Source organism: Mixophyes fleayi, chromosome 2 (assembly GCF_038048845.1).
Source record: "Mixophyes fleayi isolate aMixFle1 chromosome 2, aMixFle1.hap1, whole genome shotgun sequence".
Lineage (NCBI taxonomy): Eukaryota > Metazoa > Chordata > Amphibia > Anura > Limnodynastidae > Mixophyes > Mixophyes fleayi.
Genome location: NC_134403.1, coordinates 207198353 through 207223632, shown reverse-complemented (window position 1 = coordinate 207223632; position 25280 = coordinate 207198353). Strand labels below are relative to the sequence as shown.

The 25280-nt window shown below is 38.7% G+C and overlaps 1 protein-coding gene across 1 annotated transcript in view; it reads left to right on the top strand.

Moving 5' to 3' along the window:
• Positions 1 to 1003: 1003 nt before the first annotated feature.
• The window catches only part of FHL3 (four and a half LIM domains 3), a 49322-nt gene continuing 25045 nt past the window's right edge, over positions 1004 to 25280 (top strand). Inside the window, exon 1 of the mRNA XM_075195413.1 lies at positions 1004 to 1201. The gene's annotated coding sequence lies outside the window, so the exon portion shown is untranslated. The remainder of the gene's footprint in view (positions 1202 to 25280) is intronic.

Sequence of the window (25280 nt, the reverse complement as noted above, 5' to 3'; positions counted from 1 at the left end):
GGAATCCACGCTGTAAATGAAAAAGAATGCCAAGTCCTTTTGTAATCCATAGATATTTGCAAAAAAAAAAACTAATAATCCACAGGGAAAATAGGGAGAAATAAAATCCAAATAAAATCTTGATGATCCGCATGGTCCAGGCTGTATGATAATAGTGTGATACATGTACGTGTGTGTACGTGTGTGTGTGTGTGTGTGTGTGTGTGTGTGTGTGTGTGTGTGTGTGTGTGTGTGTGTGTGTGTGTGTGTGGAGCAGGGGAGATGTTAGCACTGTCTTGTCAACATGTTTATTAGCATATTAAAATATCATTATCAAACCCTCATTACCTTGTTAAATAAAGGTGATTTGTATGTAACTGACCACCCTATTTCCCATTATCAAACTTGTGGCCTAACAACATTTAACCCGTGCAAAACTACAGCTACTTATTCAAAATGATCAAAATGCTATCTGTGCCCACATTGTCACCTGATTTCGTGCCTTAAACGTTGTTGGGCCAGGCAATAGACAAGTGGTTTGTATGTAACCGACCACCGCATTGATTCCCACTATCAAATTTGTGACCCAACAGGATGTAACCCTTGCAATGCTACTGCTACTTATTCAAAATGATAAAATATGGTGACTGTGTCCACTCTGCCACTTGATATCATGCCCAAACTCGTGTTAGGCCATGCTAAATACTATTGTTATTTATGTAAGGGACAACCTTTTGTGTTAATCTAATGTGAATTCAGTCATCTAACTTCATTGAATTCTTCAATAATACAGTTTGATGAATAATAATCTGGAGCTTGAATAAGAAGCGAACTTCAGCTTCTTGCAGACATACTGTCCCATCTGTGTTGTTGTGCAACAGGCTCTTCCTCCCACCCCTGGCAATGAATTGGTTACTGGTGCAGAGATTTGTGAGCCAGGTACCAGTCTGGTCATTGTCACTCCCCACGGCCCGCCCCTGTCACATAGCACACACTGGGTGGGTTGTGGCCTGGCTATGCTGATAACCGCACCTTAGGAATTAGGGCTAGTCCTCTGGTTTTAGTCATTTCCTCTGTGAGTAACTGATCAGATCTCTACAGTAGTAGACTGTGCACGCGTGTCTCTTAGGAGGACACTCACGTCCATCTAATCTGTTTCACACCCAGGAGAGGCTACTGTGTGTTCACAAACCCTCAGGATCAGAGCCAGGCGGTGACAAAAGTAAGTCTCTATTGTGCTAATCCCTGTATAGAAAAAGAATGTGCATTGTTCTCTTTGTTACACAAATGTTTCTTATTTCACTGCTAGATTCCAGGCAAAACACACAGACTACTCCGTGCAGACTCTTCTGTTCCCTCAGCTGCACTGGAAACAATCATTTTCCTTTTTTTTTTCGCAATGCAAACCACGTAATGATTCTATTAGGCAAAATATATTTTATAGGATATGCTGCATTTGAACATGTACATTTGTGTAGTTTAATGTGAACGGAGCATTAATTGGGGAAGGAGGGGAGTTGCAGTACATAAACAAATATAAATATAAATAAATAAATATATAAATATATTCAATATATGTTGTGTGGTTGGTACACTTAGCAGTGATCTGTCTAGGGAGAAGAGCTTAGAATCATAGGTGTGTAAATATTTTCTTCTGTAATATAAAGTTTTTTTAGGCAGTCTGTTTCTCTTGTGAAATTTAGATTTTACTGTATGTAAATAATTAGTGTATGGTGACCAGGTGTAACTTTAATAAAGAGGGCATGTCTTATTGATTCATTGCAGACTCCCATAACTAATTTATAATTTTGTTATAAAGGATATTAAGAGCGGATTAGGTACAGTTAGGAAAGGCTTGGAGCGGTGTATGGCTATGTGAACATCATTTATTCACTAAATGCTAAAGTGACAAGGAGTTAAAATAAACTCCACGCCACCTATAAATCCATGAATAGTCTGTGTAGTGTAGCAATTAGTGTGGGGCAAACATATCACATACAGTCCAAGGGAAACAATGGTTGGGTGACAGTAACAGTTTTAGATGTTTCTTTGACAAATACAACATCTAATTACTTTTGAGCAAAAATATTTTCACTAACTTTTTATTGCTATCAGTAGCTTTGATTAAACATGAGATTGAAAAGACTAAGGGGTATATTTACTACGGAACTGTTGATTCCTGGCGGTTTGAAGTCATTTTTGATGGGCTTAATAAAAGTGTTGTTTTATAAAATTATTTCAAAGCGCCTGGAATCGGCAGTTCTATGAAACCTCTGCATAGTAAATATACCCCTAAGAATTTATTGATATGGACACATGATTCCTTCAACAAATTTGGAAAAAAAGGACTGCCAAATCTAATGCCTGATGGTGGTAGATATCTGGAACAATACAGTAATAAAATAGTCTGCTCAATAAAAAGCAACTATGTCTTTCAGCTCTCAGTCAGTAATGGAGATGTTAATACATTAACACAAAACTTGTAAAGAGACAAAAGTAGGTAGTAATAACATTTATCTCAGGGTACACACTTGTCCCTAGTCTCATAGTTAAGCCACCACAGAGTATCAGATGCCAGTAAACTTTAGAGTGTGAATGGAAATTTTGGATTCCTGTTATAACACTATACATATGGGATGTCCATAGGGGGAGCTCTAATCATCCTTAAGTAGTTGAAATGAATAGATAAACTCACCGTGCATACTTGCAAAATACTAACTTTGATGATTTATTTTCTTTTGCTTCATTGTCGCTACTGACAAGTATAAACTTATCTGAATTGGATGACTAAGTTAATTTCACAAAATGATCATCTTAAACACACATTAGCTATCAATGCTTAATATCCACCTGTCCATCAGTTCTACTATCTGGGACTTTTCCCTTAAAAAACCTGCCTTAGTTACTTTCTAACATACGGTGACATTTGGACGTTTTTATGTATATTTATGAAAAACTTAATATACAGGGAAGATTCCATTCAAATTTACTTTAAATACACTTTTATGTTACTGTTGCCCCCTCTTTTTATGTCTTTTTTTTACAGCTGTTTTGCCTTATTTCAGAATTCATGAAAAATGTATTTTGTGTGTAATGTATTTTAGAAATAGTTTGAAGGAATTACAAATAAAAACTATAGTTACTATGTGTCGGACCAAAGCCAGCCCAATGTCTGGTGGCAGCCAACGATGATGCCAGGAAACTCCAAATGAAGAATTGCAGGGCAGAATTTAGTTTACTTTGTGACCTTTGTAAAATAGATTTGTGTGTATTTGCAGTATAAATGATTCATTATGACATATCAACTTTCTAGCACTCAGACACATAGGACCTCATTTAGAGTCGGACGCAAAGTCCGTTTTAGGCGCATGGAACAAAAAAACACTACCATGTATGTGCAGAAAGCACCAAATCCAGCTGCATCTTGGACGCAATTAACACTTGCGACAGCTTGCGGCTCACTACGAGAGAATGGGAGGAATGCGGAATTGTGAAGGCGTGATCATGTAAGTAAATCCTAGTCGCAGTGAGGCGCAGACGCAACACACGTCAAAAAAGGGCTAAAGCTATGCACAGGAATTAGGTGGCGCAAGCAGTTAGCTAGCTGCAAGAACTGCTGCAGCTCGATAGGGTATTACGAGTGGAACGCGACTGGGGTTGCTTGCCACTCGTAATACCCTACCAAGCTGCGGCACACTCCCACTCCTTAAATGGACCTTGCGTCCTACTCTAAATGAGGTCCAAAATGTTTTAAACTCTGGGGTATATTTACTAAACTGCAATTTGAAAAAATGGAGATGTTGCCTATAGCAACCAATCAGATTCTTGTTATCATTTATTTAGTACATTCTACTAAATGACAGCTAGAATCCGATTGATTGCTATAGACAACATCTCCACTTTTTCAAACCCGCAGTTTAGTCAATATACCCATGTATGTATGCAAATAACTCTTTATGATTTGCATGTGAACACTCAATTTGTTATGTATTTCTATGTTATAGGCAGCACGGTGGCGTAGTGGTTAGCACTTCTGCCTCACAGCACTGGGGTCATGAGTTCAATTCCTGACCATGGCCTTATCTGTGTGGAGTTTGTATGTTCTCCCTGTGTTTGCGTGGGTTTCCTCTGGGTGCTCCGGTTTCCTCCCACACTCCAAAAACATACTAGTAGGTTAATTAGCTACTATCAAAATTGACCCTAGTCTCTACCTGTCTGAGTGTCTATATTAGGGAATTTAAACTGTGAGCTCCAGTGGGGCAGTGACAGATGTGAATGAGTTCTCTGTACAGCGCTGCGGAATCAGTGGCGCTATATAAATAAATGGTGATGATGATGTTTTACAATAAGTTGCCAAATATATAGAATTTAAATAATTAGTTTCAGGAACAGAGCTGAAGCAATAGTGTGTCTTTGTCTTTTTTTTAACCCCCTGTATATTGTCTCTCCTGTGTATACCCTGAGGGCTACATAGTTGGTATGGACAGGAAATTAGCTGTTACAGGAAGTGTATGTGGCACTGTCTGTAGTGTTTATCTCCAAGCATAAGTGCAAGACTTGCAGAGTGCAATGCATTTCACTGGAAGGGCTGCCTACACTAAAATAACAATTGAAGACATTGGGCCTGATTTTCAGTAAGGTGCAAAGAAAAGAAGCAACTTTGCACCTGGACAAACCATGTTACAATGCAAGGGGTACAAATGTACTTATTTTTTTGCATGCAAGAAATATACATGCTGTTTTTTCATGTAGCACACAAATACTTGATAGCTTTATTTTTACATTTAAATTTTAGTTGATCTATGACATGCCCTACCCCTACTAGAAATCTGCCCCTACATTTAAATTTACCTCCCCCTCCAATGCATCATGGTTTTGCCCAGGTGCAAAGTTACTCCTTTTCATTGCTTTGCTCCTAACTCAAAATCAGGTCCATTGTGTTCTGTGGACCTTTGTCCAATCTCACATGTATAGGCAAATGCAGATATACACCTTTAATTTTTATACCTTGACCGACTACTTTAATCTGAAATAAATAAACTAGGGTAGTTAATTTTGCTTCTAATGTACTAAAGGAATCATTTTTAGATTTTGGTCAACATGCAATTTGATGCACCGCACTGCTAAGGTTCATGTATTGCCGTTTTAAATCTAGTGATATATGTCGACATTTAAAATTATCGCAGATTACCTTAGGTGTTTTGTGGGTACGGTAGATGCAGCTAGGCAGCCTATCAGTGTACAGATGGTCTTATATCTTCTGTGCTCGCTGAACTGCAGAATGCACTATTTATAGTACCGCATGGGGTGTCAGATACAGCTAACTGCACTGGAGGGAATGCATCTTTTACCATGTGTGTATGAGGCCTAAGCGAGTATTCCATTTTGCAGCTTGGCCATCTGTTCCATATTTTTATTGTAAAGTATGCAGTTTCTCCTGTAACTTTTCTGTTTTTTAGTATTTCTGTCTTCTGTTTCCTGCAATCATTCAATAATGATAATTGCCCTTCCTCAGTACCTATACCCATTGTATAGGCATTGGTTTGTGAACAGCTGTGCTGTCAGTCCTGACCTTGAGATCTTAAATACGACCTGTTTCATGTGGACTTGTTTTTCTTGATATGTTGGTAAAGATAACCATACAGTGAGGAAGTGGATTATAGCTGACAAGAGACTTGCATGAAGGAAGGCTTCATGACTTTATTTGCATTGTCCCATTTCCTTCTCAGTCAGTACTAATGTTTGTGCAGTAATGTCCTGTGCTGGACTCAGCACTTCCATACATAGCCCACGTGTGTCTTCAGCCCCCCCATTTACATATAGAACAGAAGGAATGGCTTTACCAAATACAGACAGCAGCAGTACATTGTCCACTATATGTATATGGGCTCTTGGTGCCTTCCTATACATTCTCACTAAGGCATTACATTTATTTACTTTAGTATATTCAGGAACAGGTATAGCCACCTAAATGTAGCCAGCGTATGCCTTTGTCACCAGCACTTATATGTTACTACAGATAGTAATCTCTTTAGTTGATTAAGGACCTCATTTAGAGTCGGACGCAAAGTCCGTTTTAGGCGCATCCAGCAAAAAAACACTACCACGCATGTGCAGAAAACACCAAATCCGCCTGCATCTTGGACGCAATTAACACTTGCGACAGCTACGAGAGAATGGGAGGAACACGGATTTGTGAAGGCGTGACCATGTAAATAAATCCTAGTCGCAGTGAGGCGCAGACGCAACACACGTCAAAACAGGGCTAAAGCTGTGCGGCAGGAATTAGGTGGCGCAAGCAGTTAGCTGCAGGAACTGCTCCCAGCTCGATAGGGTATTAAGAGTGGGAGGCAACTGGCGTTGCTTGCCACTCGTAATACCCTACCAAGCTGTGGCACACTCCCACTCCTACACTTCTTAAATGGACTTTGCGTCCGACTCTAAATGAGGTCCAATATATCTATTTGGTTTCACAATGTTATACAATGGGATGGATAACTGTCATCACTGGTGAAAAAAAAGTACATATGAATACATGTTTTATAGAAACTTAAAACTTCTTTGTGTAATATTTTTCCTCACATCTACTTGTAGCCTATATAAAATATTACTGACAAATACTCAACATAACTATATGGTGTTTCTATCTGAAGGGCAGTAAAAACTTTACTCCCCACATCATTAAAAAAATTTACCTGCTCAGCAGATCAATTCTTGATTTGGTCAGAACATATAGATCAATGAAACTCTAAGGCATAAATGAGTATACCACAGCTAATCAGGAATAATATTAACAGAGAAATGCTGCGTTCAAATCATCATAATCATCTATTTATATAGCGCCTCTTATACACTTCTTAAATGGACTTTGCGTCTGACTCTAAATGAGGTCCTAAATGTATTGTTTTAACTTATTACTGAGATTAAGGGTAATGTGTGTCTCCTGAAGTGTACAGGTTGCCTATCACTGATATAGATATTAAGATGGTACAGACCATTACCTTTGGCAAAACCATCATGTTGTATTCCCATGTTTTTAAACATTATAATCCTATACTTTTTGCACAAATTTATATACTTGCTGTGCTGTCTTCACACAGTTGGGCACAGTCCACTTGTACTTCTTGTTCCCAGTAGTCGGGCAGAGATGTGGCTGCCACAGGAAAACTGGAATTACAATCACAGTTTGAATTCATTTAATGGAACACTCCTATGACGACAGCTTAGAAAACGCAGTGCAAGCCACAGTCAAATGTGGTTTACACTCAGGCTAGTGCTATGCATCCTCTTAGGAACCAGGAGAAAAACAACATTAGGTGGAACATTTCTTTAACATCTTGTATACTTTCAAACAAGATACAGAAATGGAAATTTGTAGCTACATTTATATCTCAACAAGAAGGGAAAATTATTAGTATACATAATCCATGGAAAAGGTATCATGGGCAACAGTGACTATTACATAAAAGTTAAACATATTCTAGTATCATGTGAGATACATTGTCTTGCTGTTCCTGCTAACAGCTCTGTTCAAACAGGACATAATCTATAAGTCCTACCCTCCTGCTATCTAAATCAGGCAAGGGGGCCCCATAGGCAGGGCTCTTAAGTAAATTAAATAATCCTGCAAAAAAAATTCCTGCAAATATATCTATCTATATATATATATATATATATTATACACACACACACAGGGTGGTTCAAAAGTCGCAGTACACTCTTTTATTTAAAAAACTCTACAGGAATTGGGCCGATTTCAAGATGGCGCCCATGTTTGGTACATAGCGTAAAAGATGGACCACGTCACCCATACCTAACTGGAGTATTCAGGTTTCCCAATTTCCAGTAGAGTTTTTGAAATAAAAGGGTGTACCGCGACTTTTGAATCACCCTGTATTATATATATATATATATATATATATATATATATATATATATATATATATATATATATATATATATATATATATATATATGGGCCCCGTGGCACTGCTTTGCCCGGGGGCCCATAATGTTGTTAAGATGGCCCTGATCTGAATGGTGCCATACGTTTCAAATAGCACACTTAATTGGATTGTATAAATTACTCAAATTTCACCTTTAGTCTGTATTGTAGCATCACGTAGATTGAGATTCTTTACTGTCTGACTCAATCAGTCAATCTGAGCTTTACTAATGATTTGATAAATGATAAAAGGCTTGTCGTAATCAGATACGTAACAGAGCCCAGTGTAATTCATTCAGAAAGACAGTGATAAACTCGGGAACAAAGAAATGATTCCCAAATAAAATGGGGCATGTTGACATAATTAAAGAAAGAATCTCTACAGCCACACCTGAAGAATACGTGGTATATAGGGGAGTATGGGGTCAATTTATGACCCATGTATTTACTTCACGTTAATTATTATTTCTTATCGCAGTGATAATAAATGATTTAACTTGCCTATTAAAATTGTTCAGGTGGGTACCGTTAGGAACCTGTCCTAGTGAATAGACTATAATAAAGTAAATCGCAGTCACTTTACTTACAGGTTCTGCAATAGGAAGGAGGATAAGGCAGAATGACTAACATCATCTTCAGAAGATCCTCTAATAATAAATAAGGATACAATAAGGACACAATACATGTGTTAATCCTCCGTAAACTACAATTTTGCGGGGATTTACAGGATAAAAACCTGTTTGGAGTCCTTTACTTAGACGTGCACCCTGGTGACCACACCTTATCCCCTTGTATGCACCCTTCTTCCCCTATGCACTGAAAGCGAGCTGTGAATGACCAACCTCTGCAGTGCACTTGTCCTTAGGACATTCTCTTCCCTAATTCTCTTCCCTAATATACCTCTAAAGCATAGTATTATAACACTGACATTTGTTTAGACCTGTGCTCTGTTGGAGGGACCAATGTGATTTTTGTAATGGAGAGAGGGTGCTTCAGTAAACAGGTGAACCTTATTGGAATTCTCATTTAATTTATAGTTTGAAAAGTCACATGACCAGACAGAATTTGGGTTCCTTAGAAAATACTTTAGAGAACCCGGGCCTGATTCATTAAGGATCTTAACTTGAGAAACTTCTTATTTAAGTCTCCTGGACAAAACCATGTTACAATGCAAGGGGTGCAAATTAGTATTCTGTTTTGCACATAAGTTAAATACTGACTGTTTTTTCATGTAGCACACAAATACTTGATAGCTTATTTGTACACTGAAATTTAAAGTTGATATTTGTGTGCTACATGAAACAACAGTCAGTATTTAACTTATGTGCAAAACAGAAAACTAATTTGCACCCCTTGCATTGTAACATGGTTTTGACCAGGAGACTTAAATAAGAAGTTTCTTAAGTTAAGATCCTTAATGAATCAGGCCCCCATGTCTAATTCAGTGTCTAATTCAAGTAACCATTTTCAGGTCCCTTATTTTTTCACATGTTGTGCTTCTTATAGATAGGAGTCTCTTTTTTTTATTAAGTACAATATGAAAGAATGCACAGTACTGATGCAATTTGTTTACAAACCTTCTCTTTTTTTTTTGTTAATTTTCAACCTTCATAACCACATTTGACCTTCGTTAATAACACTGTTAAAATGCTAGATATGATGCATGATACAGGGCAAGTATAGCCTCACATCTATCATTGTAATCATGAGGATCCCAAACCCGTAAATGGAATACACACAAGGTGTAATAGATATAACTATATATATATATATATATATATATATATATATTATTGATATTTAACACCACATAGTTACTAAATAATGAGTTTTGTTTATCTTCAGTTTTCTTCCTAATGAAAGTTACATTCTGGTGGCGGTGTACAGAATTCACGTATCCTAAGCTAATGTTTAATCCATGAGTGGTTGACATGTGAATGCAGCATGGTAGACCAAGCATGCAGGTGCTTTGCCACTGGGTTGTAAGAAACCATTCATATCATTGTTATATGGCCTCTGTGACCCAGTTGTTCCTTTGTAAATGAGTGGAGATTACACATCTAGTTAGCCTTGAGGTAAACCATGTTGCCCATCACTTTGCTAAAACAAATAAGTGGTGAATGATGATGTATTGAAACTCTTGATGTGTGATTATCTTGTTCCTAATCACAAATCAAGAGACTTTTGAGGATGTCTGAAGGGTGTTTCATACCTGGAAGGCAGAAGTAAGATAAGCTTGGGCAGAGGCCAGTCCTGAATACAACATCTTCCCAGAAGGGATAGAAACGGGGATGACATTTACTGAGTTGTCATAATACCTTTTACTACTTTAGTATTTGCTTTCCATTGTGTTCTAATGCTGTAGCAATTATTGTGTTCAGATAAATCCTTGTTCACTTGAAACCAGACTACTAATTGTCGGAGGTGACTGTGGGTTTATATACACCTCTGGGGGTAAATGTATTAACCTCCGGATTGTTGAACTTCCGCGAGTTCGGCGTCTTCAGCGCTTAAATTTAAAGCGGCGCTGCCTTGTAAAGGGAAACTTCCCTTTACAAGGCAGCGGCGCTTTAAATTTAAGCGATGAAGACACCGAACTCGCGGGAGTTCAACACTCCGGAGGTTAATACATTTACCCCCTGATATGTAAATATATTGCTAATTTAGTTACACGTCAATATTTTCAGTACCAGTTTATTTATCACACATGGTCAGACAAAAGATGGAGTCTTCCAAATACAATAGCACAAGACAACCCATTAGCAGCTGATGAGAAGAAGATGGAGAATTGCTGTATTCCATAGTGCTGACAAAATAAACTGAAGACAAAATGAAAATCACTGAGCATGGAACAGCGCAGTGTGAGCAGTGCACTACCCAGGAGAGCTTTTTAGTACAGTGCTGTTTAAGTATTTGTATCTTTCATGCTCACAGATGGAGACTATTAAATAAAATTGTGCTTTGCCTTACTTGGGATCTCTGAAAGCCACATAAAGCAGTACTGGATAACAAGTAGGTATACCCTGTTCTACAGCGTTTACAGAACATACAATTAGATAGAAGGTAAACTGATTTCCAGAAACAATTTCAGATTTTGTGGATTTGTCATTGAAAATGTTTTTTTCTTTTTCCTGAAATGTCCCAGTTTTTTAGATAGAACTGTTTTTGTTCAGGCTACTGAATGCAGTTCAGCATCTGTTCTTAGACTAAAGCTTGCAAGGATTATTTAACAATCAACACAATTTCATAAATTTAGTAACTTGTTTTAGCTTGTTTCTATACGATTATGTAATAAGTTATTTATGACACTGCAACATAGTCTTCCCTTTCTGTCCTGCTTTGTAATGTATACAGTGAATCTTAATGGTCCTAAACATATCTGATCGGTTGTTTTCGTTGAGCACAGCATGGGGATGTCACATTTCATACATTTCTACTATGTTAATATAGATGTTTAACTTTCCTGTTTAAATTCCAGAAGTTCATAGTGTCTGTTAATCTTTCAGGATGTTCTGCCGTTTTATGCCCAGTCAAGATTCGTTTACATGAGATTTATTTTTCAATCCACTTTTAGTTTAACTAATAGGTTCTGAACTCTCTCCAGACCCCCATGTTTCTCTTTGGAGTCAGATAATTTGGCAGAGGATATCGTGGTCCCCTACAAAGCCAAACCCAGTGCAAGGTCTCCCAAATCAAGAACTATTATTAGCAGTAATGTCAGGGAAACACATTCCTCACTGTCAATATTAGAGATGCCTTTTCTAACCTCTGAAAGAAGAAACAGCCTCCAGAGCTACTTTTCTACCACAAATAATAGAAATATCATATAAAGCCTTCTCCACCACTCTTTATTTTATGTGCTTATATATGTATACAAATATATGTGTGCATGTAATCTACTTAACTGACCTATATATTTAGTGTAGTAGAAGAAATACTTTACCATTACAACATTTATACTTTGAGAACAAACACAGAACATGAACGTGTGAAGCTGGCCACACACTGTGTGATCATTGGCAACCAGGACTTACTGCCCAGCTGTACCAAAATTCTGTCAGATCCAATTGCATTGCGCTTGGCTGGGCATTTTGGGCCAATTTAGTCTAAAATAATAACTGTCCTACTAAACTGTTAAGTGTGCCCTTAATTTAAAGCAGCAAACCCATGAAAACATGAGGGTTTTTTATTAACACTGTGACAGGCTACTATGGCAGCCACATATGGCACATAATGTAGTGAGCGGAGAGGCTTTCAAACATCCTTCTGACTCTGTCTGCTATGTGTACTGTAAAATCCTCCCCCTTCTGCCCTCACATGATATGCTGAGAGCTGTGAGCCTGTGTCTGTATGACTGGCAGCCATATTTTGTGACCTCCAGAGCAATTTTGAAAAAGAGATGGTTTGTAGAAGGACAGCTAAGAAAAATGAGATGTGTGCTTAAAAGGTACTTAAGGCGCTATCTATAGGAAAAAAATAAACCTTCAATGTGGGATTGCTGTTTCAATGCAAGATTTCAACTATTCATGTCTGCACCCAATCGCTATAATCTCTATCCTTAAGAACAAAAAGAAAAATATAGTTATTACAATGAAACACAGCAAATGTCACCTGTGGCCGCATTTCCTAAATTATAGCTTCCCATCGGGCTTTCCGTTACAGCCATCTCTTCAAGTTTAAGATTGAGAAATCCGTTGCATCAATTGTATAACATAATTTATTTTAATTAAATATGTATTTTTGCCATAAAGAGCAAGTAATAAAAATAATAAATACCCAGCCCTAGCAGTATTTTACTTATACATAAATATAATATACTAAGCAAATGATTGCCTACATATTTGTTTTGTTTGGTCCTCTGCTGAAATCCAACCCATCTTGGGACATCGGTGATATACAAACCTTGAATTTGTCAACAAGATCTTATGTTCAGTTTCCTTTACAGTTAGGGACGCTGACAATTCAACTCAATGAACATCCAGCAACACTTTCTGTTGCCAACATAGCGCCCATTGTTACCCCGTGCAATGTTCTATGTGATTTGTCTAACAAAAACGACAATTATAGTGCCAGTTACAGCATAGTCTGCATAACATCTCAACATTTTTAAAATAACTTTAATATTTGTTGAAAAACTCCTGCACAATGTTTCAAACAACTGTTCATTAGACAACAACCTTTTGCTTTTTGTGTTTAAGTACTTTTTCCAAGTCCTGTTATATCCATGGTTATTTCATTAATTCTCCTTTTTGTAGATACATGCAGAATAGAGTGAAATAGATATTTATAAATATACAGATCATTAGTAAACAAGATATACACCAGGCTAAGAACATTTCACAACCCTAATACATAACATATTTTGAGATGAAAGATATTTCTTCAGAAATTATTTTCTTGCATTCACAGTAAAACTTATCATAGTATACAGATTTAATAAAGCAAATCTAGGTTTGATTGCTGGCAAAAATAGAGTGGTTACAAGTTAAAGATGTCTGGCGTTGATGGCTTCAAACAGATGGCTTTCTCCTGTCTAGTGTCCACAAAAATAAATGAGTAATGGAGGAGTCATGGTAGGGGTTACACAAGGGCAGATGGTCTTTGTTTGTAGACTATACAATTACACAGTAACTGTGTCATGTCTTAATATGGCAAACTTGCTCAGTTACTGTTCCACATTGCTGCAGGGTTACACCTTTGATACTCTTTCCTTGCAATAAAACAAAATGGATTTTGCATCATTCAACACTGGAAAAACATTGCTCATGTGAATAATAACTGAATAGATTATACCAAATTATACTTTACTTTAGGATACAATACAGTGTGGTGTGTTTTAGTCAATTTAGTCTATTCGTATTAGAGGCAGGACTTTTGGGGGTAAAGTAGAGGGCAACTAATGGCCTGCAGGTCTCAAAGCCCTATATCAGTCCACATTTGTAGTACTTGTTTGTGTTTTGCTTTTATTTTGTAAGTGATAACATATAGCACAGCATAGATTAAAATATTTTGACAGACTCAGGCCTATTTTTGCCCTTCAATAGATGATAATACTGAATCTCCATTAAGTCCCCATTACTTTGGGAGAAGTTAGTTTTATATTCTAACTATCCTGGTATACATGTCATTGTTTTCTATGTGTAGGTTATATAACATTTTGGTGAGCATTGTATGATATCACACTGAATAAGTGACAGGGAAATGGCTATAATTCTGTGCTGACAATGGCTCTATGTCACGGGCACTAGGAGTCTTTACCCAGGTATCACCAGATGATGGACTTACCAGAGCAGTATAGGTGGTAATATGGTACTCTGGTAGCGGGGTGATCACGGAACAGGAGACAGCAGATGGTAAGAGAATGCTCGTGGAAAGTCTATGACTAGCAGCACTGGTAATATATAGATAACTGTACACGAGGAACAGGATGGACAAGGAAACGTGAGGGTAGTCAGTGGTCTGCGGGTAGCAAGTTGTACCACTGCTATAGTGAGGAGGAATGTCCAGAAGTAACAAGGAGGTGATGAGAGTCAGCGGTCTGCATATAGCAAGTTGTACCGCTGTCTAGGTGAGGGAATGGAATCCAGGTGAAGGTATCCGGGAAGTCAGTGGTCTGCCTCTAGCAAGTTGTACCACTGAGATATATATGTGAGGAGGAGCACGGGGAGATAAATGCAATGCAGAGTATACACGGGCACACTGAACTTGATCCCACGATGATATGCACAAAATAGTAATAACTGAGCAGCACTGCACAAATATACAAAGTCACAAGAACTATCCAGGCTAAAGGTAACACAGTCAAATGATGGCAATAGTCTCAGTGGATAGGAAACTCCAGAGGAGAACAACTCAGTCCAGCTAGATATGCAATACACCAGCACAGTCAATGAGAAGTATGCATACCGTGGTTCAGGAGAGCAGGCTGTCAGAAAGGAGAGCAGGGATACCTGAACGGCTGGAGGCCAGCAGGATACGAAGTCCCAGGAGGGTGGAAGCGGTAACCGAGTAGGTGCAGCGCACAGTAGGTAGACCAGCAAGGATATAAACAATACTCAGGAAGCAGTAGTATATAGAACTGGACACCCGGAAAGCACAGGAGAGTAGAGGCGGTCTAGCCGAGATGAAAGCAGCGGAGCATTGATCCGATGCAGACAGGCGAGTTGACACAAGCGGGAACACTGTAGAAGCACGGAACAGCGGATCGGCTGGCTGCAGATACGAGGAGTACTGGAGGGTTGCGATGAGCAGGACACTGCAGATACACGGAGGCAGCGGATAGGAATCAGCTGGTGCAGTCACGATGAAACACGGGAGAGTTGAGATAAGCATGATACTGTAGATACACGGAGGCAGCGGATAGGAATCAGCTGGTGTCACGATGAAACACAGGAGAGTTGAAGTGGACTGGAAACTGTAGAAGCACGGAGGCAGCGGATAGGAATCAGCTGGTGCAGTCACGATGAAACACAGGAGAGTTGAAGTGGTCTGGAAACCATAAACGAACAACAGGAATCAGCAGGAGCTGAATACACGAGGAAACACAGGAACACCTTCAGAGGCTCATGGGGAATGAGACTTCAAGATCAGGCAACAAGGTATTCAACACAGGTGCTATAAATAGGGAGTGTTGCCTGATCAGCCAATTAACTAAAAGGAACATGTACTGAAGGATTGAAAGGGCTGCACATGCGCAGACCCTCAGGATGGTGGACGGCCACGGTTCCTAAACACACGAGAAGTAGCACTCACAGTCCGGTGAGTGACACTCTACTGGGGATTTTGTGCCAGCCTTTATTCCCAGCAGACAGTGACTACACGACACAGCAATCATCCACAATGTTTAAAATCTGGTGCACCTTAACATTATAATATCATTATCACCAATTTATATAGCGCCACTAATTCCGCAGCGCTGTACAGAGAACTCACTCCTACCAGTCCCTGCCCCATTGGAGCTTACAGTCTAAATTCTTTAACATACACACAGACCGAGAGAGACTAAGGTCAATTTAATAACAGCCAATTAACCTACCAGTATGTTTTTGGATTGTGGGAGGAAACAGGAAAACCCAGAGGAAACCCAGGGAGAACATATAGACTCCACATAGATGAGGCCATTGTGAGACATGTTTAATTTTCAGTTCTAGAGCATTTAGACTCATTTAATAAAATAATGCAGGATTATACTTGTTGCCATCTATCTATACAAGCTTTTTATATACAACAAAGGTGTGTTTCATTCTATGTGTCTGAATATGACAGTGCATCAGGTTACACCTATTATTCAATTATGAAAACACTTGTCTGCACAACTTATGCCTTCATATGTCTTATGCAACCCATCTATTGTGGTATTTTTATAGCCATAAACCTTTTTTTGAGGGTGTGTTGTACAATTAGTTTTTAGTCTAAATATTAGAATATATGTCATAATAACTTTCTCGCTGTTTGTGGCACCATCGTGAGGGTTGAATCTTCAGGTCCTTATGCAGTCATTTTTCTTTACCGGACAATGTGATAAGCTTGAAGTAAATGTGCAGTGACTTCCATTTGTAACTGAAACACTCTAGACAAAAACACGTAATTATTGTGGTATAAGTTTATAGACACTAATATTTCCATGTAGGTCATGTGGTTCTCCAGGTTACGTCTGAATCCGGTTATTTGCAGTTGTTATCAAGCTACCCAAACAAATGCAGGTTTTGGCTGCTAATTTGGTAGTTATTGGTTTATTTGGCAATTTCTGTGCCCCAAAATAATTGTCATATCATGTTATTTCATAAAAATCCTATTAGAATTGATCAATCTGGACAAAAAATCCTGTATACCAGTGAATACACTGACCTGTGCATGGCCAATAGGTAACAAGATCTGTTTGTCTGGCGTTCCCATGAAGGATGAGCCTACACAGTTTGTCTGTAACAAGTGTGAATTAGGTAGAGATCCACTCTTGTTGCAATCCAACTAAATAAACAGGTATAAACACCTGTCACCGTAAATAGCTAGCTTTACAATACAGTTAACTTTCCCCACATCATATAAGAAATGTATTTGAATTAATTTATCTACAAAATCTTTGCTTTTGACATTTTTAAGGATGTTGTTTTGATCGTAATTGATTCACAAAACCAATAAAATGTCAGCCAATCAGACCACCAATATAATAAAAATTATATAAGCTGGATAGTTTGTTATGTGTATGTTTTATGAAGACATATACACCACTTTCATTTAATTTAATGCATTCTACAAAAGTGGTTGATATATTCAAAACCCTTGAATGGTATTTATGGGATGGAGCCCACTCACTTTCTTTAAGCTTGTCCTGCTAGATTAACTTGACTAACCAGTTAAAGACTGCCTCTGCCAGTACACTATCTCTAGTTTCAGCTAATCATTGATTTGCTTTCATAGTTTTTTTTTTTATTAATTTAGGAGTTTAATTATATATTAAAATTCAGTGATATTGTTGGATATGCTTAATATCTACTTGTCAAATTCAGAGACTTAATAATCTTCATTGGCAGCGGTTTGTGGTATTGTTTTACCAGCCAACAGGAATTTTTTAAAAAAATGAGTAGTAATTTAAGTGATATCCCAGTGGATTCAAAGCTGCTGCTTGTGCAATACACCTGGGCACTTGATTTGAGTGAAGTGTACAGGTGTATCCTGTTTGCAACAGCCAAAGGAATAATATCAGCATGTCTGTAGACTAGGACTTCCTAAAATAACATGAGACAGCAGGTGGAAGGGACTATTATTGCTACAAGCACAATGACCTCAGGAAATCCCTGGCTCCTATCTCTGGTGTCTGCATCATAATAATATTCTCTTATATATGGAACTGCAGCATGCAACAATTGTTTCAATACCCTTCGTGTGGTTCTAATAATCTAATTTTGGGACAGAGTTAAAAGAAAGCAATGGAATAGAACCTAATCTGACAATGAAGCCACATTCACTACGATCACTCCCGTGTATGCATTGATTGTTTTAGCTATACTTTTAGAGTTTTAATCAGTTATACAATCAAGTGTGTTAACCAACTTCGACTCCTTGTGTATTTAAAACGACTTGTCCTAGTACACACAAAAGAAAAAGGGAATTATTTTTTTGTCTGGAGGGAACTGGTAAACTATTTTCATATTCCCTTACTAATTAATATATTATATGGTAATACTGAGTAACACAGCCTCAAAACAAATACTATGCCATTTTATAAGATGCATTATTTAGTGGATACTTTAACAGTTAAGTACTTGTGTTTTACAGCAGCTAACACCCATTAGTCAGACAGATTTAGAGATGAGGTTAAAAAGTTTTTTAATGAATTATTAAATCTTTAACTGACAGGTTAATACTAGCTAATGCTCCTGACTTTTTTATATCATGGGAAATTATCATTATGCTTAGGAACATTAAATTCAACCTTAGTTCTTTTGACGAAAGTTAGAAATGCTGAGGATAAATATTTTATATATGTTCTGTTAAGAGTTGGGTAAGGCTGTAGAGCTTTAATAATTTAATTATTATAATTATTATAATAGTGCTGTTATTTAACATTTCTCATACTTTACATGTCTGAAAATGATAGAGATCCCTATGTCAGTGTCAGTCTTAGGGCTAGATTTATTAAACTGCGGATTTGAAACAGTGGAGATATTGCCTATAGTAACCAATCGGATTCTAGCTGTCAGTTTGCAGAATGTAGTAAACGAATGATAATTAGAATCTGATTGGTTGCTATAGGCAACATCCCCACTTTTTCAAACCCGCAGTTTAGTAAATCTAGCCCAAAGTGTCATTCCTCTGCATATTTATCATCTTAAAATGACCAGCATATTGAAAATGTAATTATTTTAAACACATGATAGAGCGAACATTTTTTGAAACTTAAAAAAAAAAAAAAGGATTTCTTTCACTTTCTAAAGGGAAACATTGACAACTAGAATCTGGCAATATGTTTTGAGTAAAACACAAGTTATGCACATGTTTTAGGGGCGCTTTGTTTATGAATTAGTGGCTTGAAAGTGTTACAGCAGTTTACACAATAATGTCACCTAAAAATATATAATTAGCATTCCACACAGGGCCGCCGAGAGGGGGGGGGAGCGGGTACATTTTACCCGGGCCCGGCCATGCCAGGGGGCCCGGGCCGGGCCCTTGCTGCTATTTTTTGTCATTTTTTTTTTTTATTTTATTTTTTTGTATTTTGCGTATTTTTATTTTTTTTAAAAAAAAATTCCCGCGGGGTAGGGGGAGAGGGTGGGGGGGGGTTTAGTTGGTGGGGGGAGCTATAAGAAATAAAAAAAAAAAAAAAAAATCAATACTCACGTGACCGCGGCGCCGCGTCCCTCCTCTCCTGTCTTCTCCATTCACACTGACTGTCGGGCGTGACGTCATCAAGTCACGCCCGGCAGTCAGTCAGTGAGGAGCGCCGCAGCCTGACAAGACCAAAGAAGAAGAAAGAAGAGAAGACAGAAGAGAAGAGAAGAAAAGAAAGAAGCTGACAAAAGGTAAGGAAAGAAACTGAGAGGCACAGAGGAGGAAAAGAGAGGCACAGAGGAGGAAAAGAGAGGCACAGAGGAGGAAAAGAGAGGCACAGAGGAGGAAAAGAGAGGCACAGGGGAGGAAAAGAGAGGCACAGGGGAGGAAAAGAGAGGCACAGGGGAGGAAAAGAGAGGCACAGAGGAGGAAAAGAGAGGCACAGAGGAGGAAAAGAGGGGCACAGAGGAGGAAAAGAGGGGCACAGAGGAGGAAAAGAGAGGCACAGAGGAGGAAAAGAGAGGCACAGAGGAGGAAAAGGGGGCACAGAGGAGGAAAAGAGAGGCACAGAGGAGGAAAAGAGAGGCACAGAGGAGGAAAAGAGAGGCACAGAGGAGGAAAAGAGAGGCACAGAGGAGGAAAAGAGGGGCACAGAGGAGGAAAAGAGGGGCACAGAGGAGGAAAAGAGGGGCACAGAGGAGGAAAAGAGGGGCACAGAGGAGGAAAAGAGGGGCACAGAGGAGGAAAAGAGGGGCACAGAGGAGGAAAAGAGAGGCACAGAGGAGGAAAAGAGGGGCAGAGAGGCACAGAGGAGGAAAAGAGGGGCAGAGAGGCACAGAGGAGGAAAAGAGGGGCAGAGAGGCACAGAGGAGGAAAAGAGGGGCAGAGAGGCACAGAGGAGGAAAAGAGGGGCAGAGAGGCACAGAGGAGGAAAAGAGGGGCAGAGAGGCACAGAGGAGGAAAAGAGGGGCAGAGAGGCACAGAGGAGGAAAACAGGGGCAGAGAGGCACAGAGGAGGAAAACAGCGGCAGAGAGGCACAGAGTTATAAAAAAAAGGGGCAAAGAGGCACAGAGTGAATAAAAAGGGGGGAAAGCAGCATGGAGGGCGCAGTGTAGTTGTGATGGGGCTTGTTGCAATGTAGTGTGTGTGCGGTAGGTGGTGTCTAATTAATGGGCGCTATTTTGTTTGTAGGGTGATGGTGAGGCAATTTAATAGTGGGGATTATTAATTTAAGATGGGGTGATTTGGGGCCTATTGAATGTGGAGGTGAGTTTGGGGAGGATGAGGTCTATTTATTAAATGTGACTATGAATTATTTAATGGCAGTGATGGTTGCGGGAAATAGGTATTGCTAGGCTGTTTGCATGACGGGAAATAGGTTTATTTATTACATGTGAATTCTATTATTTTAATGTTGGGGCTGGAGGAAGGCCTAATTATTAATCGTGGGTGCTATTGATTTAACGCTGCGTCTGACTGAAATTTTCTAAATGTAGCCATTTTTTTCCCAAATAGGTCCTTCTACATTCCAAGATCCAGGCAAGCCACAACTAAAGAAACCAGCAGCCTCGGGTGGAGAAAGTGAGAAGAACAGGTAGGACAGAGCAGCATAGTGTGTGAAATGTTGTGATTCTAGTAGGGACAATGCCAATGTTTGGTGAGCCCAGTGGGCGCAGGCCAAGACTGAACTGTTTGTGTACACACTGCATTCTTTGTATACTACACTGTGGTGCTGGATGTCTTAAAAGTCAGGAGTGCTTGGACATATGTGACGCTGTGGTGAATTCAGGACCTAGTGATTTTGATGTGCTAGCTATGCGCCCAACGGTGCATTGCCACGGCCCCAAATGTATGACCACATTCCCGAAAATTTTTGCACCGTCGTTAGGCTAGCCACGCCCCAATGGCGCATTGACACGCCCCTGAATGTATGACCAAACCCGCGTCGTGTTTTTTGCGCCGCCGTTAGGCGTCGCAAAAAATTTTTAGGGCTTACTCAACTATGGGGGGGCCCCATGAGTTTGTTGTACCCGGGCCCTGAATTCCTCTTGGCAGCCCTGATTCCACACTTATATAACATATGGAGTTTGGCCAACTTCAATTTTCTGCGATGTATAACTCGACATGCTTTTTGCCTCACCTGCAGTGAAATAAATTAAGTGATCTTGTAGTCAATTATTTGCTAAATAGCACAAAAAAAGTCTCATGACAGTATTACAGTCTATTTATATTCTGTATCCTTTCTGAAAATAATATACGCATTTCCTTGCCTATATGTCTTTATCTCTGTAGGGATTTCTACTTCCTTCAGCGTCTCCCTTTCTTCCTCCACTTGGAGGGGAATTCTTTTACTACGATGCGGAATATGCTTCGCTTTAATTGAAACCAAATGTACAGCAGTGCTAAATTTAGACTGCTTAGTGATTGATCATTTAGTTTAAAGTATTGAAGAAACAAACCATTGTTTGGTATATTTTCTTGTATGCAAGCACCTCAGAACGGAGCAAACGTCCATTTCCCTGTGTTGTAACTTGTAATGCCAGATGAGAGTAAGTGAGAGGTACGCAACAAGTTTTTAAGCTGTGGTTGAGTTAAAACTTTAAGCATGCAGTCCCAATTAATGTTAAAACTATTGGTTTCAATTACAAGAATCACCTCTTTTTCAAATCTTTGTTTTAGATTGCAAAACTTCACCCAGCACCTGTGGTTTTTCATCTAGACACAGTTGTTAAAAACTTGCATGTTTCCGACAGGACCCTCCATCGGGAGAACTGCCTCACATTTCATGTGTGGTGGAAGGTTGCAATGCTGATACATTACCTCACCATGCAAAAATGCTTTGCTTTAGAGAAAGTGGAAACAGTCTGAGGTTCGTGGTTTGAGTAGAGTGGCTGGCGTGGTTTGTGCTTCATAAGAGCAGAGCTATGGCGGCAACATTATACATAAAGAGTGAGAGAGAAACAGGGACATATTTCATCTCCAACAAACCAATCCACCGGATCTGAAATGCATTTATAGATATCCTTTTGTTTTATCTGACACCTGATTAATTAGTAACCATTAACAATGCTTACAATACTTAATCTATAAGTAGTTGTTGTTGGCACTCTATATGCATCAATTGTGGACATTTCATTTACTGTATGAAGTTGGAAATGCAATAAGTAAGCAATTCAAATGTTGGATATTTTTTAGAAAGGTCTGGACAGCGAATGATTTAAAAGTCTAGTAGGTGAAAAGAAGGTAAACAAGGTATTCCTGCTTTCAAAAATGGCAGTGTTTTAATTAAACTTATTTAAAAATGTTGCAGCCAACGTCAGAAGCAGCATTTAGGGTTGTGCCAAACAGGCTCTTTAAATGCTAGCACTTTTCTAACAGGAAAAAAGGCATTCACAGCCCTTAAAATGCTCTCTGCTGATACATTGTCATAAATGGGGAACACAGGGGAGATTACTCTCAGAGAATTCTGTATACTCTGGGGTGGAAAAGTGCCAGAGTTGATTGTGCCTGTGTAATGGCAAAGTTTGTTATATCAGGAATCATTGCACAACATATAAGGCAGTGATTAACAGATAATTTATTTTACTCTTTTGACTATACAGCTTGTTGGAAAGCAGGAAAAAAGTATAAAGTAAGTCTAAAACTGTACATACTCACATAGTTTAGTAATTTTGTACAAATATTTCTCTGACAAGGAGTTGAAGGGTTGTACCAAATCTAATAGCTAATGCAGTCAAAATACAATTTGGACAGATTGTATTTTTAGCAGATTGGCCATTTCCACACACAGACGGCCTGATTCATCTTCAGACACAAGTCCATTTGCTTGCCGTATCTTGCAGCATGCGGCACAACAGGACTTATGCCAATTAACTCAATTGCACGCAATTCATATCCGAATGCAAATGACACAAGGACCTACAACTTGAAGGAACGGGTGGGCGAACGTAAGGCAATGTGCATAAAGAGGCGACAAGAGTAAGCCTAAGCAAACAAAGCAGATTCATGTTCAGGGCATCTCTTAAGTACATGTGTTTTTTAGGCGTATCATTTGCACCAGCTACAGGGCAGATGTAAGTGCCGGCTGATGGTGATGAGTATACATATGCCTGCCAGAACATGTGTTGCAAGCAAGAAAATCTATAAAAATGCATTTTATTTACAAAACGCATTAACAACATCCCAATTTATATATATAAGGTATAAAAGGTATTCTAAAAACACACTTTTATTAATGATGAGTATTAAGAAAAATAAAAAAATTTAGAACATTTTTTTTTTTTTTTTTGCATGCGCTCTGATGCACATTCTGTTGCACACATGCATATGTGTGTATCCTACAGTCTGTTCTGTTCCAGTACTAATAACTGATGACAACGGTATTGTCGTAAAAACAAAAGGTATAAGGTGTGTACTGTAACAAACCACATGACATTATAGGCATGAGCATTACCAGTGTTACATAAATATTTAACTGATTATCCCCTGACAAGCCCTATTGATTTTATCAATATATTTTGCATTTTAGTTGTGTGTTTTAACAGAGTGTATTTATACTCAGATTCAAAGGGAATCTTGAGATCTGCTTGTATTTGAATACGGGTGTAGGGGCATACAAGTAACATGCAGGCGGTTTAAAATGTAAGTTGCGTTAATATTGCATTCAAAGATGAATCAGGCCCTGTGTGTGCGGTTATCACCACGCTGCTTGGCACACTAGGTATGTTGCCTTATTGGACAGAGATCCAGCAGTTCAGCAAATAGACCAAATTACCAGATTTGCCATTTTGTAGGATAAGATGTCTTTACTTAAGTACATGTAGAGCATCCCTGCCATTATGACTAATGTTCTGTTTTAAAAAAAATACATTTCATTTGGACTAGTAAGGTCTGTAATTAGGTGAATCTCTTGGCTGTGAGAGGGTGTCTGGACTTTGTCTGATTATAGACTTGTGGAACGTAAAACAGTAGCGTAGAGAACGTATTTAGTCTGGCTTCATTTTGTGGTCAGTGATGTCATTTGGTTCATCCTGACACAGCTGAAACTGCAACTAAACTTTTCTTGGTTTTCTTTCTCAAGGAATTTTATTAACTCATTTGCTGCTGGTTAAATGGTTTGAGAATATTGTACCTTGTAAATGTTCCTGTACAACTTCAAGTTCGTGACCATTTTCTGCATCAAAGCTTGTTTGTTTTCCAACTATTGTAGTGCACACAGTCTCACATTCTCCCTAGACTTTCTAATGGTACAGGTTAATAAGGGGATAGATGGAGCTGAAGGTAACAGACCACTAGGCCCTGCCAGATTTGTTTGTTTGTGGGCTTGTAAGGCAAGAGGGACAGTGGGTTTTTATACGATGATTAAATGCATTAATTGATTATTGAATATAGAGTATGCATTGAGAACACAAGCAGTTTTTGGGAAGTTCATCTATTGATAAAATGGGAGATTGAAAGTGTTATTTCAGAACTGCATTTATTTGTACAATGTTTGAAGCATCATTGCTTTCAATAATCTGTTTCCACCCATTGCAATCAAGGTACCTTTAGATTATATGATCTTGAGCAGGGATCTCATTCCTTTTGTGGTTCCATGCTGCATAAATGTTAAAATGATGTCATTCTTATAATTCCTATTATATTTAATACTTACTGTGCAAAGCTCAGCAGGAGATATTTGTAGTTTAAAATAGCAATCATCTCAACCAGAAAATCACACCAGTCAGACTAGTGTCACCTCTGTCTTTTATGTCTCATTCCTTTTCTCCATGGAGGTCTGCAAGACCTGCTTGTAACTGGTCAAAAACTCTAACCAGTCAGTGTATTACCACATTACTCTCCTCTAAGCTGACCTCTTCCAGCTGCACAGCTGTGCTGTCAATGTGGCATTTACAAGGGGGGTGGGGAGGTAGAACTAACCCCACCTGCCATAAATAAACTTGACAAGTGATTCATCCAGAGTTAGCATGCAACCCCTCTTAAGAAGCACTTTTATGTCCTGTTCCCTTTTCTTTTCCATTTCTTATGCACATTTTGTTACCAATGATTTCATGCCAGAGAAATTAATTTACAGTATTACATGCTCTA